The 13,246-nt window shown below is 45.3% G+C and overlaps 1 protein-coding gene across 6 annotated transcripts in view; it reads right to left on the bottom strand.

The window, feature by feature from the left end:
• Positions 1-13,246, bottom strand: part of CADPS (calcium dependent secretion activator) — a 475,342-nt gene that overhangs the window by 54,457 nt on the left and 407,639 nt on the right. The window lies entirely within an intron of this gene.

Below are 13,246 nucleotides of genomic sequence, written 5' to 3'. Positions count from 1 at the left end.
TGGGCATTCCTGGGTCTCCTGGCTATAAAAGGAGACCAGCTGATTTTCACCTGATTCTCAATGATATTTACTGAGCATGTATGTATGGGGCACTGAGCTAGACACCTCATGTATAACTAACTCAATTAATCATTCCTGTAGAACATTAGAAGGCTCATTTCACCATCCCCGCTTCACAGATGAGGACACTGAGGTTCAGAGAGGTTAAGCAACTCCCCAGAGGTAAACCAGTAAAGTGTCCAAGCCCAGGTCTGGTTATTAAGTGCAGAGTCCTTTCAGGACATCAAGTTGCTGATATTGTGAAAATGACGTGTCATTCTAAAGCCATTTCTTACCTAATAATCACCTGGGATCTGGGAGAAGAGGAGCCGACTTGGACGTATAGGGACTTTGGGTCAGACACAGCTCTGTTGGAATTATGCTCCATCACTTACTAGCTAAATGAACTTAGGAAAAATTTTTAACCTCCCACAGCTTTTATAATCTCATCTGCAAAATGAGGGTATCAACAATATCTTCTTTAGGAGGTTCATGGGAGGCTGAACAGGTTGACATCATGTTAAGTGCTCAGTGCAATGCCTGGTACCTAGTAAGAGCTCAAGAAGTATTACCTAATACTGTTACTAGTGTTTCAGCCACTTGTCGTCACCTGCGAGTTGACCAAGTGTGCCAAGTGTGTTCCCATCTATAGTTTATAGACTAGAAAAAAGGCTTGGCAAACTCTGGCCTGTGGGTCAAACCTAGCCTGCTGCCTGTTTGTGTGTGGCTCACGAGCTAAGAATGGTTTTCACATTTTTAAATGAAGGAAAATCGAAAGAAGAATCATATTTCCTGACATGTGAACACTACAGGAAATTGACATTTCCGTGTCCATCGATAAAGTTTTATTGGAACACAGCCATGCCTATTCATTTACATCTTGTCGACAGCTGCTCTCACGCTACAAGGGAGGAGGCTGAGTCTCTGTGACAGAGACTATGTGGCTTGTAAAGTGAAAAATATTTACTACCCACCTCTTTCCAGAAAAAATTTTCTGACCTCTGGACTAGAGGAGGAGCCATTGGGGTGGGGGGTAGGGGAAGGATCATAAAATGTAAATTTCTAATCTTAATATGACCATTAACTAGTTGACTGACTACTTGTCTAACCTGTTGGCCTCCTGTCCTTACCTATTACAATAGGGCACAGAGCTAAATGTTTTCCCCTGATTCCTTCCAGAAATACGACTCTTAGATGGTGTATGAGGCAGATGCTAGGAAGAATGTGGAATAGGAAACACTTCCCACACCTTGAAAAGTTTATAAATACTCTAGCAGTAAAACAAAAGGCTATTAATATCTTAGTATTAATAAGAGCTCTGGAAATGAGGCTCCAGGAAAAATTATAGTACCAGGGAAAAGGAGAAAACAATAGAGATAAAGACCATTCATACAGGTACCAGACAATGTAGCAGGGACCAGTGGGTAGACTTGGCAATGAAATAGCAGGATTACAATAGGCAGCATGTGTTACTTATTTGCCCTGTGCCAGGCACTGTTTTCACTGTTTCTTATGAACCACCTCCTTTAATATTCCCAGTACTTTAATATTCCCAGTATTCCGAGATGCAGCCTCATCATCTGTACCTCTCTGTGCTGTTGTGAGGATTAATGAAGATGAAACACATACAGGGGCAGAATAAAGGACATGGCAAGTCCTCAGTACGTGCTAGCTGCTATTACTACGGTTGGAATTGCACGCCAAAGGAACAGCCTTTCTATTCTACTGGCAAAATCAGCTAATTTGCCCTGAGTGCCTACGTTTGCCCATATTTTTCCTCAACCTCCAGTTTTCATGCTCTCTTTTTTTTTTTTTTGCGGTACGCGGGCCTCTCACTATTGCAGCCTCTCCCGTCACGGAGCACAGGCTCCGGACGCGCAGGCTCAGCGGCCATGGCTCACGGGCCCAGCCGCTCCGCGGCATGCGGGATCTTCCCGGACCGGGGCACGAACCCGTGTCCCCTGCATCGGCAGGCGGACTCTCAACCACTGCGCCACCAGGGAAGCCCCACGCTCTCTTTCTTCTGTGGCAGAAATGGAATGGGCAGGGTTCTATCTAAATGCACATAGCCCCAACGATAAGCATCGCTCAGGCCAGTAACATGGGAGAACCACGAGCACAGCATTAATCAGCAGAATGGAAATACCCGAAAAAGGATGCGGTCATTTCTCATGGGGATTAGAGGACGTGCAGGGAAATGGTTGAGAGCACAGACTCTGGGGTTGGATGGTATAGGGCCAAATTCTAGATCCAACCCTTACTAGACAATTTACTTCACTTTTCCAGGCCTTACTTTCCTCATCTATAAAATGGGGATAATAGTACTCTTCATAGAGTTGCTGGGTTACTAAGCGAATTTCTAGAATAGTTCCTGGGGCATAGTAAGTAAGAACTATGTGTCAGCTATTAGTATCATTTCTGCTGGAAAATCAAGTTGCTTTAGGTAGTTAGGCTTGTATATTAAGCTTGGTCTGGCACTATCGGACAGCTACAAGTGACTATATTTAAAGAAATGAAAACAAAATGCGATTAAAAATCCAACTTTTTAGTTGAACTAGTCACATTTCAAGTACAGGTGGCTGGTGGCTACTTGTATTAGACAGTTCAGATATAGAAAATCTCCATCACTAGAGAAAGTTCTATTGGACAGCACTGGTCTAGACTCGAGAGACATTCGTAAATATAGGTCATTACATTTTTCAGTGATAAGAGTGAAGAGGTGTGTCATTCAGTTCCCATGTTAGAACAAGAGATCAGCTGGAAGCAGCAGCAGGGGAAGGAAAAGGACATGGGTGTCAAGAGCATCGTCTTGTGGATGAAACAAGAACTAAAGGTGGATGGGTACCATGTAAAGTGACTGGTAATACTGATGTAACTGTAACAGGATGGGGGGTGGAAAGTGGAGAGGGCAAAGTGAGAATCTATTGTACTAAAGCAGGGAGGTAAATCATCTCTATGATCAATAAACCAAGAAACTGCAGTATAAGAACAGTACTTAGAGCTAGGAAGATAAAAGCAAACTTGTTTGCAAGGGTCCCTTCTGGGGTAAGGGACGGAGGATGGAAAGGGATGCGACAGAGAACTGTTGCTTTTTAAAAAATAATTATTGTGTTTCTGTACTATTTCACATTTTAACCACGTATGTATATTTCTTTCATAAAAAGTTACTGCAAAAAGAACAAAACAAGTGATAGAATTTCCAGCATTCGAGCTTTTGCGGGAAGAATGTATCTTCTCCAGGGTAACTCCTTCAAGGTTTTTGCGTGACTGAAATCATGATTCTGAGAAGCAAAAGGTAGCAAACCACCTCCCGCTCCCCAATACATAATCTGGATGATCTAAGTGCATCTTGGGAAGAGGAATAAATTGTAAGTGCCAACCAAGGGACTGACGGCTTGGGGGAGACAGAATGTGCCAGTGGGTGGATGTACTGGGACTGTGTGTGCGGGTGAGCAGTTGAGCAAACCTCGGTGGCTCTTGCTTGGGGCCAAGTAACAATTACAGTGAAAGCCCTTTCCAACAATTTCTGAGCACCGGAGAAAAACACAACCCTTGAAGTAGATCTGGAGTCACAGAAAGTGTGACGGATTCCCAGAGCTCTGCCACCAGAGGGGCTGAAATGTTTTCGATGCTTGCTGAAGATCAAGGGTGTTTCCGGCCAACTGTGAGATGCTGTGCCCGTGTCAGCACCGTGTACATGCTGCACAGATGCACATTCACTGTGAGGCCATCTTCCCTTGCTTTCCTTTCTAGGAGGGCCAGATTTTATAAATACTGTTTTTACAGATGTAGGAACTGTGATACCGAAAATTTTTTATGGGTGGGTCATCAGATGGTCATTGCTCAGAAAGATAATCTCTGGCTTTGAAAATGTGATTCATATTTGAAAGAGTTAAGCATCAAACTGTTTTAAAATAAAATCTCTCTAAAGAGAGATGGCCTATAAATGGAAGCAGGGTTAATATTTTTTTTTCAGATAATAGAAAGAGAATATTGGATTCTAAGTCTGGACTCTCACTACTGTTCCTTCAATGACTGACTATATGAACTTTGGAACAGCAATTGTTTAGTTTTCTCATAGACAACACAGAAATCATTAATACCTGATATACAGTCATATATAAAAATATGGATGCATTTACCAATGACTAAATGCCTGATTTACACTAACTTATTTAATTCTTTTAAGAACTTGTCTCCTCATTTTACAAATGAAGGAACTGTGTCTCAGAGAGGTTAAGTTTCTTCCCCCAGGGAACACAGCTAAGAAGGGGTAGAACTAGGATTTGAACCCGAATGGATCTGACTTCAAAGGATTCACTACTGCATTATGCCTTCTCCTACCCTGCCCTACCTTTTTCACAAGATAATTTACTGAAGTCTGAAGATAAAATCCAGACAATAGCTTATGGATGTACTTTGAAAAGCAAAAAGAGTTACATTACGATTTTATTCACCGATTACCACAAGACCTCATACGTAATGATTGATGTAACCATCGTTGGTATTCTGAAATGACCTCTGAGGACCACTGTAGAGCTTCAGAGGGGCTAAGGAAAGGTGGGAGAGAGCCCAGCCTTTCCTGGAAAGCATCCTTAGGCAAGAACGTGAGTTGCAGGGCTGCTGGTTGATTGCACGGCTTCTGTGCATGTTCATAAATATTGATTGTGATTAAACTATTATCATAGTAATGAGGGTAATAATACCTCCTCCAGCCCATCCCACCGCACTACTCAAAAGTCCCCACCTTTCATTAAACAAAGAGCTGCCGGCACTGCTGGGGAGTTGGGCAAGAGGCAGGGAAATGATCTCTATTAAGCAAAAGCGTTCTGTTCCACGCGCTGATTAGGAGCCGCAGCCTCATTACCAAGGAGAATTGTTCTCTCCTGTTGCTCAGGGTACGGTGCTCCGACACTGGGTCCAGGAAGTGTATGTTCTCATCTCTCTTCACCCCCCTGGGGCTTCTGAACAGATGCCTGACTGAAGTGGGCCTGTTTTTCCTTCCACTCTCCCTCATTTCTGTCCCAACACTTCATTCCCAGAGAGGATTTCTGCAAGGCTCAAGGGCTCCTCCAAACCTACCGTGTTAATGCTGCCGAGATTTAACAATGGTTGCGTGCTTATTATTTGGCTGGCACGAGGCTAAGTGATCTATTAGTAATTAACCCTCACAGAAGGGGGGCATGATGATTATCACCATTTACAGGTGAGGAAACTGAGGCTCAGAGAGGTTTAGTGACTTCCTGCAAGACCCAAAGCTGGCAGCACCATGAAGTTGGTATGTGAATGTGGGTCTGTTGGACTCCGGGGTCTGTACCCTCTGAAGGATGCTGAGCTGCTCTTCCATGCTTATTTACACGGCATCCTCTCATTTTAGGAGAAACTCGGAAGGGCAAATTGGAAAGTTTCATTTTGTAAAATCTCAAAGCAGGCATGAAGGCTTATTTCTATTTGATTATAAGTGGAGGTGGGGGGGCAGGTGCTTTGCCCACCTCTGGCATTTTTAGGTTTTGTTTTGCCTTATAAACGTCTCTCAACACTAAGAAGCCCAATCGAACGCAAGCTGGAAGATACCAAGGACCATGTCTTACTAGTGCCCCTGCTTCCGCATGGCCCGGGTGCGAAGCCAATGAGGCCTGTACCGTCATTACGGAACATTAATGTTTCTGCACGAAGGGACCACCTGTCAGCCCTGCTGCCCTCCTCTTCTCCCCACAGCTGCCTCAGCCTGAACTCGAGGGTATAGATTATTTACATCACCGTTGCCAGTGACAGCTTGTCTCTTGTAGCCAGCCTAGATCTGCTACAGAGTGGAGAGGTTTCTTTTTTTTTCCCTTCTCCCCCCACCCCCACCCCGCTCAGCTCAGGTAAAGGGTGGGGAAAACAAACACATGGCTTGGATAGGAGGTCTGGGTTCTGTGACGAAACGAGTGGTTCAAGTCATTTTCCTTCCCTGGCCTCAGTTTATACAGCTGCAAAATGGGGTGACTAGAATGTATCACAACTTCCCGAACTTCCGGCATCAATACCACCTTCCTCATTTGGGCTACTGCCCATGTGCCATCTGTACTCTATTTACTTATTTACTTAATATTTTCCTTTAAATTGGCTGTCTTTTAAAAAATACTTAATTATAAAAAGAAACTTGGTGTCCCTACCATACATGGAAACTAAATATCACTCTCAATAAGAGAAGCATAAAAATAAATACAACTTAAATATTAGGTTGACATTATGGAAAAACCCAAGCAAACTTTTTGGCCAACCCAATGCAGCGACATTATTACTTCCTAGGTAGGCAGGGTTGCCTGCGGTGGGTCCAGAGCCTGAGGCCTGCTCACTCTCCCTCTTTCTCTTCATTAGACATGAAGAGGTGAAATTTTAGAGAAGTGTGAGAGGAAGATAAGCCCTCAAACGAAACTTTCTCCTTGACAGAAGGATAAGGAAGAAAATAAAATTTAAAAATAACCCTCTCGGGCTTCCCTGGTGGCGCAGTGGTTAAGAATCCACCTTCCAATGCAGGGGACACGGGTTCGAGCCCTGGTCCGGGAAGATCCCACATGCCGCGGAGCAACTAAGCCCGTGAACCACAACTGCTGAGCCTGAGCTCTACAGCCTGCAAGCCACAACTACTGAGCCTGTGCTCTAGAGCCTGCGAGGCACAACTACTGAGCCCACGTGCCACAACTACTGAAGCCCACACGCCTAGAGCCCGTGCTCCACAACAGGAGAAGCCACCGCAACGAGAAGCCCGTGCACCGCGACGAAGGGTAGCCCCCGCTCGCCACAACTACAGAAAGCCCACGCGTAGCAACAAAGGCCCAACGCAGCCAAAAATAAATAAAATAAATAAATTAAAGAAAAATAACCCTCTCACAATTTGATTGGTTCTATTTAATACTGAGTTGTTGCCGCATCTAACGTTCTCTCGGGTAACATGTGGTGTATATCCCACGCTTGGAAAACACTCAGTGATATGCTAGGAAAAAGGCTGTCAAAAAAGAAGGAGAAAGAAGGAGAGGAGGAAGGGGAAGGGGAAGCAACAGCCTTGTCTAGGCAGATTCTGCCAATTTCCATGGTGCAAATACTTTGACTCTGGTCAATTTTAAGCTACCAACAGGACACCACTAAATCTGGACATGAAAAGAGTTGCAAAGAATTGGCTCTGAACAGCAGGTAGGAACTGAGCACATCCCTGGAAACACTGGACCAGAACATTTCCAAAGGTGCTTCTGTTGTATGTACTCTAGATAGTAACTTGCAGAAAACAGAGATAAGGTCTTTTCCAATTTCCATGGTGCAAATACTTTGACTCTGGTCAATTTTAAGCTACCAACAGGACACCACTAAATCTGGACATGAAAAGAGTTGCAAAGAATTGGCTCTGAACAGCAGGTAGGAACTGAGCACATCCCTGGAAACACTGGACCAGAACATTTCCAAAGGTGCTTCTGTTGTATGTACTCTAGATAGTAACTTGCAGAAAACAGAGATAAGGTCTTTTTTTTTTTTTTTTTCTAAAAAGTCTTTCCCCATCTACAGCTCTAGCTCAATAATTTACAGACAGCTGTCATTTAAAACATGGTGGCTGATTAACTGATTCTAATACTCAGTGATATAACCACAGGAACAACCACAATCATAACAATATTAAAACAAGTATTGAATGCTTATCCCATTCCAGGTATATAATATTTTTCTCACTTATTTCTAACAATACCACATAATGTAGGTCTTATTATCCTTCCCAGTTTATAGGTCAGTAAACTAAGGTAAGAAGTCAATTAATCTGTCCAAGATTATACCCTGGTAAGCGGCAGAACTGGAAAAGCAAGTAACCTTGGTGCATGTTGAAATAAACCTGGTTCAATTTAACATACGCTTGGAAAGTGGGATCTTCAATTCTGGTAAAACATCTATTTTGATTAACAGAGAGGTATTCTAGAGACTACGTATGCATGCAAAGTTCTTGAAGAATTAAAGCGTGAAGTGCTAAACGCACGCTAAACAACGGAAAATGTCTCTGATGAATCAAATTTTTGAATATGAGAATGTGCTGACATAAAAGTTGTAAGAGAGTTTTGGTTGATCCTGTTACGGATAATAGTTTGGGTTGCTCAGGAGAAATGATACTATGCTAAGGACTGAACCAGTGAGAAAATTGTTGGTTAAAAGCACTAGGGTCATTTAAACCTTCCGACAGGTTTAAGTTGAAGGAAGGTTAAGAATGGCTATTTATGGGGCCCTCACAACATGGCAGGTACCATGCAAGGCCAAAGATACAAGGCCTTTGTATCTATTTGTCCCCTCGACTCCCTGAAGCAGGTATTAGCATCCCCACTCTAGAGTTGAAGAAACGGACTCACAAATGCTCGATAATGTGCTCACATGTCTGTAAGTCTGGGCTTCACAATCACATCTCTCCCTCTACCTTTCTGGTGATAAGCTTCTCACTGCATGTGGCTCGGAGGTCAGGTCAGAATCTCTATCTTTTAATTTCGGAACAATTATTTCCTGTTTGAAGACATGTACATGTGCGTTAGGTATTTCTTTCATAGCTGACGCTTCTATGACCCTGTAGTTCAGCGCCTCACAGTCTAAAGAAAATACTGTGTCTGTCTTACGTTCATTTTGAATGACATTTATATGTTTGCTAAGGAATATTAAGGGAAATGGTTGACTTTGGATTTTTTTTTTTTTTCCCCTCTGAAAGCTTCTGAAGCGTTGCCTTGGACGGCGGGTATGTTAATTGTCATCTGTGTTTTCAAGGCATGAACTGGAAAGAAAGATGATGTCCTACTAGGTGATAAAATTATCTGTCATAGACCCCAAAGTGGATGTCAAGTTCTGAAAAACTGGGGAGCGGCTGATGAAAGAAGTTTGTAGAGGACATGGCAGATCAGTGCTTTATAGTTCTTGAGCGTTTCAGGGTCCGGTGTTTTTGTTTGCTCCATGTGAACAAAATACATTAGATGAGCTAAGTCTTGCCTTCCACTGGTGGCTCGAAGCTTCAAAATTAGAAGACCACAAACCCAACGCCAGCTTGTAGCAATCTCAGAAGCTGTGTGACTTTGGACACATTACTCAACTTCCCTCATCTGTAAAATGGGGATAATCATCCTGTCTATTACAGAGGCTGATTGTGAGGATCCGATGAGAAAACGCACGTAAGTCACTTAGCACAGTACCCGGCACATAGTATGTTCAATAAATGTAAGTGTTTACTACCATGGTTGGTGCTTCTGTCCAAGGCAGCCACCTCCACTCTGAAGTGTAGAAGCCAAATGACTTGAATCACATGATTTCAGCATCTGATAATTTGATGAGGTTACCCTCTGAGGGTGAACCAAGACCTCTCTGCCTACACTGCCATCACCAGCCCACATTATAAAAGGCCATTTCTCCCATGCTGGGCATTCCTTGAGGCCACAGCAAGAATGGAACACCATCAGAAGTAACACTAACAAATCACTATCAACACCCACCCGACTCTACCATTTGAACTGCCTCCTGACCAAAATGTTCTGTGGACAGAAGTGAATTCCCTTGATCCAGTTCTGGCCTTGGACCAAGGTGGCAGTCTTGTTCTCTGGCCTGTTATCAAGAGCTCTGCACCGGGACTTCCCTGGACGTCCTGTGGTTAAGACTTCGCCTTCCAATGCAGGGGGTGCGGGTTTGATCCCTGGTCGGGGAGCTAAGATCCCACATGCCTCCCGGCCAAAAAATTAAAACATAAAACAGAAGCAACATTGTAACGAATTCAATAAAGACTTTCAAAATGGTCCACATAAATAAAAATCTTTAAAAAACAAAAAAAGAGCTCTGCACCAAAGCAGTCCATGCTGCTTGATCTACACTGACACCAGCCGTGGTCTCGGATTCTAGCAGGAAAAGAAGCATGCTTACTTCCTTTCATTTCTAAGTGGCAGAACAATTAAAATGCTGGCAAAAAGAAAAAGGGTGAATGAGGGTAATTTGAGACCTAGGAGAATGGGCAGACCATGGGATTTGGGTCCCTGACAGCCCTAGCATGGGTTTTATTCTTCCTGAACCGAGTGGCTTCCATGCTATGTTGTGACCATCTCAAATGGATGTGGATGATGGAGGGATCTTAGGTAAATTCTAGGGGGCTTCAGGGAATTTGATGTAATTGTTCTATCTCCTAGGGGCAGACAGAACATCCTCCCACATTTTCACTTTTTTTTGGAGGCTCCATAGTTTAGAGGGAGAGAGGAGGCTGCTCGAGCTGGAGGCCTCTCCCTCTTGGAGCCTCAGTTCCATCATCTGCAGGAGAGCCTTGCTGGAGTGGGATTACTCAGAGGATTCAACGAGAAAAAATATATTTAAAGCACTTCGCCCAGTGCCAGGCACTTAGCAAGTGCTTAAAGGATAGGAGCTGAAGCTCTTGTAGCTATTTTGGACTTCCGAATTCATCTAACATAGCCACTGAGGGGAATTAAAAGCCAAAGGGTGGTCCCGTGTTCCAGGTCACACCACTCCTTGAGGAGGGGCAGAGCTGGGGTCCTGTCTCCCAGGTCTCCCCACACCACGATGCCTTTTTTCGCGGCATCCCCCCGACTCGCAGGACTCATTCAGTTCAGCTGAGCTCTTGATACATCACGGTTCTCGAGGCTTCCACCTTAGTCTCCTCCCATCGAATCTTCACCCTCAACGTCCACTCAATCCCTAAATCCCGTTCGTGCTCCTTTCAAAACATTCTGCAAAAATTCCTTCTGCTTTCCTGCCGCATGGCCACTGTAGCTGCTGTTCTGTCCGGAAGTTTCTCCCCTCCTCTTTACCAATGGCTGGCCCCTTTAAGTGTCGGCCCCCATGCCTCCTCCTTGCAGAGACCGTCCAGGACCATCGCGGCTGAAGGAACGCTGCGCCCCACCCCTTCTCTCTGTCTCTGGTTTGTGGCCTGTACTGCAGTGTCCGACTCTACAATTTTCTTTCCTATTTAATTCCATCTCCTTTCCTAAATGTAAGCTCCAAAAGGACAGAGAATACGTCGTCCTTGCTCACTGCTGGGTCTCTAGCACCTGGCACAATCCACAACCCATAGGTGCTTTGGTAAATATATGCTGGGTGAATGAATGAACGAACAAACGAACTGATTCTAGAAACAGCGTATCTGGTAACACCTGGATAGGACCGAGGAAAGGATTTAAACTTGCTGGGAGGGCGACCTGGACACCTGCTTGTCCCCCTTCCTGGCCTCCTAAAAGAACAGCGCGAGGCTACCCACAAAGAGAGGGACCCTTCCAAGCACGCAACCCACACAAAAGCACATCTTGCAGTTGGGGGTGGGGGTGGGGGTGGGGGAATGGGCGGATAGCTGCTAATTGTGACTTCCAACTGGGCTGATCTTTCAGAAGTTCGAAAGGCTATAACCTCCCTAAATCGCAGGCTGCTACCGCTGCTGGAGCTGGGGATGGAAGAGGGGAGCGGTGTGCTTGGGCGCCTCTCGGGCTCTGGCACGGGGAAGCCACACCTCCTCCGCCCTCCTCCCCCCAGCTCCTCTCCAAGAGAGGAAGCAATGCAGATGGAGACGAGAAATAAATATTCCTGCCTGCTCTGTGCCACTGCAGACGTTTTCCAAAATGTCTGGCTTGGACCACGAAATCAAGCCCACCCAGGAAAGGAGGCGCTCCGCAGGAGAAAGAGGGGGAAAGGGGGGCACATTTGTCAGTACTTGTCAGCTTTCTGGGGGGCAGAGCACATGGCTCAGACTTGGCAGCCCCGCTGAGGTGGGGACATGGTAAGTGCACAGTAATACTCGAAGAATGGAATCAGAAATGGGAGCGGAGTTAAGGAGATCCTGCCAGGGTGTCGGCACCATCTCTACGCCTTTGTCCGGGGTCCCAGGACCCACAGCTGGTTCTCTCACCCTTGATTTCAAGGCTCTTTCCGCAATCCCTGCTGCTTCTGCTCTCCCCTTATACCTCCACCCCTCTCCGGGGTAATTAATACCACTGGGCTGCAGGAAGTCTTCAAAGGCCCCTTAGAATTTGGGCAGGAGCTCCGGATCCACGTGTGCAGAAGTTCCTGCCATCGCTCAGCACAACTCGCCTTCTCCAACACTGGAACACCAGCAGGGATGAGAACACAGGCTGCAAATGATAAGTGGGTGCTTTTGGCCTTGGGGTAGCCAAGTACGTGGGAGAAGCGTCACTAAGGAAGGGAAGTCACAGGCCCAGCGACAGCCCCGAAGTGTTCCGTGGTTATGGGGACTTCACGAGGCAGGCTGTGCGGCTGTAAAATGTCTCCGAAAAGGGAGATGAGAGGATGAGAATTTCGGCTTGAAACATCCCGCATGGGCTACACTAGGTCTTCTTTGTTTCTAATCCTCCCGTGAGAATCTCCCTGGCCCCGTGTCCTTGATATCGCCGCCCCCGCTCCCACCTTTCACTAGTTCCCTTGGAAGGTCGGGAGTTAGGGTGGGCCCTTGGCGGATTGAATTCTGCTCGAGAAAGAGCAGAGGGGCTTTTCTGGTTTGCGCTGGTTGAAATGCAGTGCAGTGAAAACAGTTGCTCAAAAGGAAGACTCAGGGAAAGTGGTATCTTTTGTGGGTGTCAGGGGAATGTTTTCCAGAAAAGCTGCATTTAATTCTGCCTCTTTTCACCATTTCCATGACTTCACTGAGGAATGAAAGATTTTGTAATATTCCCCACTCATGTGCCCTGAATCCTTCTTTATGAATCTTCCCGACTCATTTGCCCATCTGCCTTCTAGTGACAGGCAATTGCCAGCTGAATCCCACTCTCTCCAGGAAGCTGTTCAGTGGTGGGGAGAAGCTGGCAGAAGACCTGCTTTCCTGTCCCCATTCTTCCCATTGCTGTGTGACCTTAGACAGATTACTCCCCCTCTCTGTCCCTTGTGTTTTTTTGTTTGTCAAAGAAATGGGTTGGATACGTTTCCTTTCAGCTCTGACACATTGCGGGTGGTTCTACTGAGTGAATCAAATAGAACTCCTATCGTCACCATCCTCTTCCCACCCCACGTCTGCCAATAAATTCCAGAGACCAAGGCCATCACACTTCCAGGATTGAGTTCAATCCTTGTATTTGGGAAGGTCAGAGCTGTATATCAAAACAAGCTAGGCATGTAGATAATGTGCATACACATACAATCTAAAAATTGTTTTGCATGTTTTCTGTCTACATTTCCCTTAATTCCCAGGAAATCTAACGTGTGGGTTAGGCAAAGA

Source organism: Lipotes vexillifer, unplaced genomic scaffold, assembly GCF_000442215.2.
Source record: "Lipotes vexillifer unplaced genomic scaffold, Lipotes_vexillifer_v1.1 scaffold8, whole genome shotgun sequence".
Taxonomy (NCBI): domain Eukaryota; kingdom Metazoa; phylum Chordata; class Mammalia; order Artiodactyla; family Lipotidae; genus Lipotes; species Lipotes vexillifer.
The sequence above is the reverse complement of the archived record's forward strand: the minus strand, read 5'-3'. Positions and strand labels throughout refer to the sequence as shown.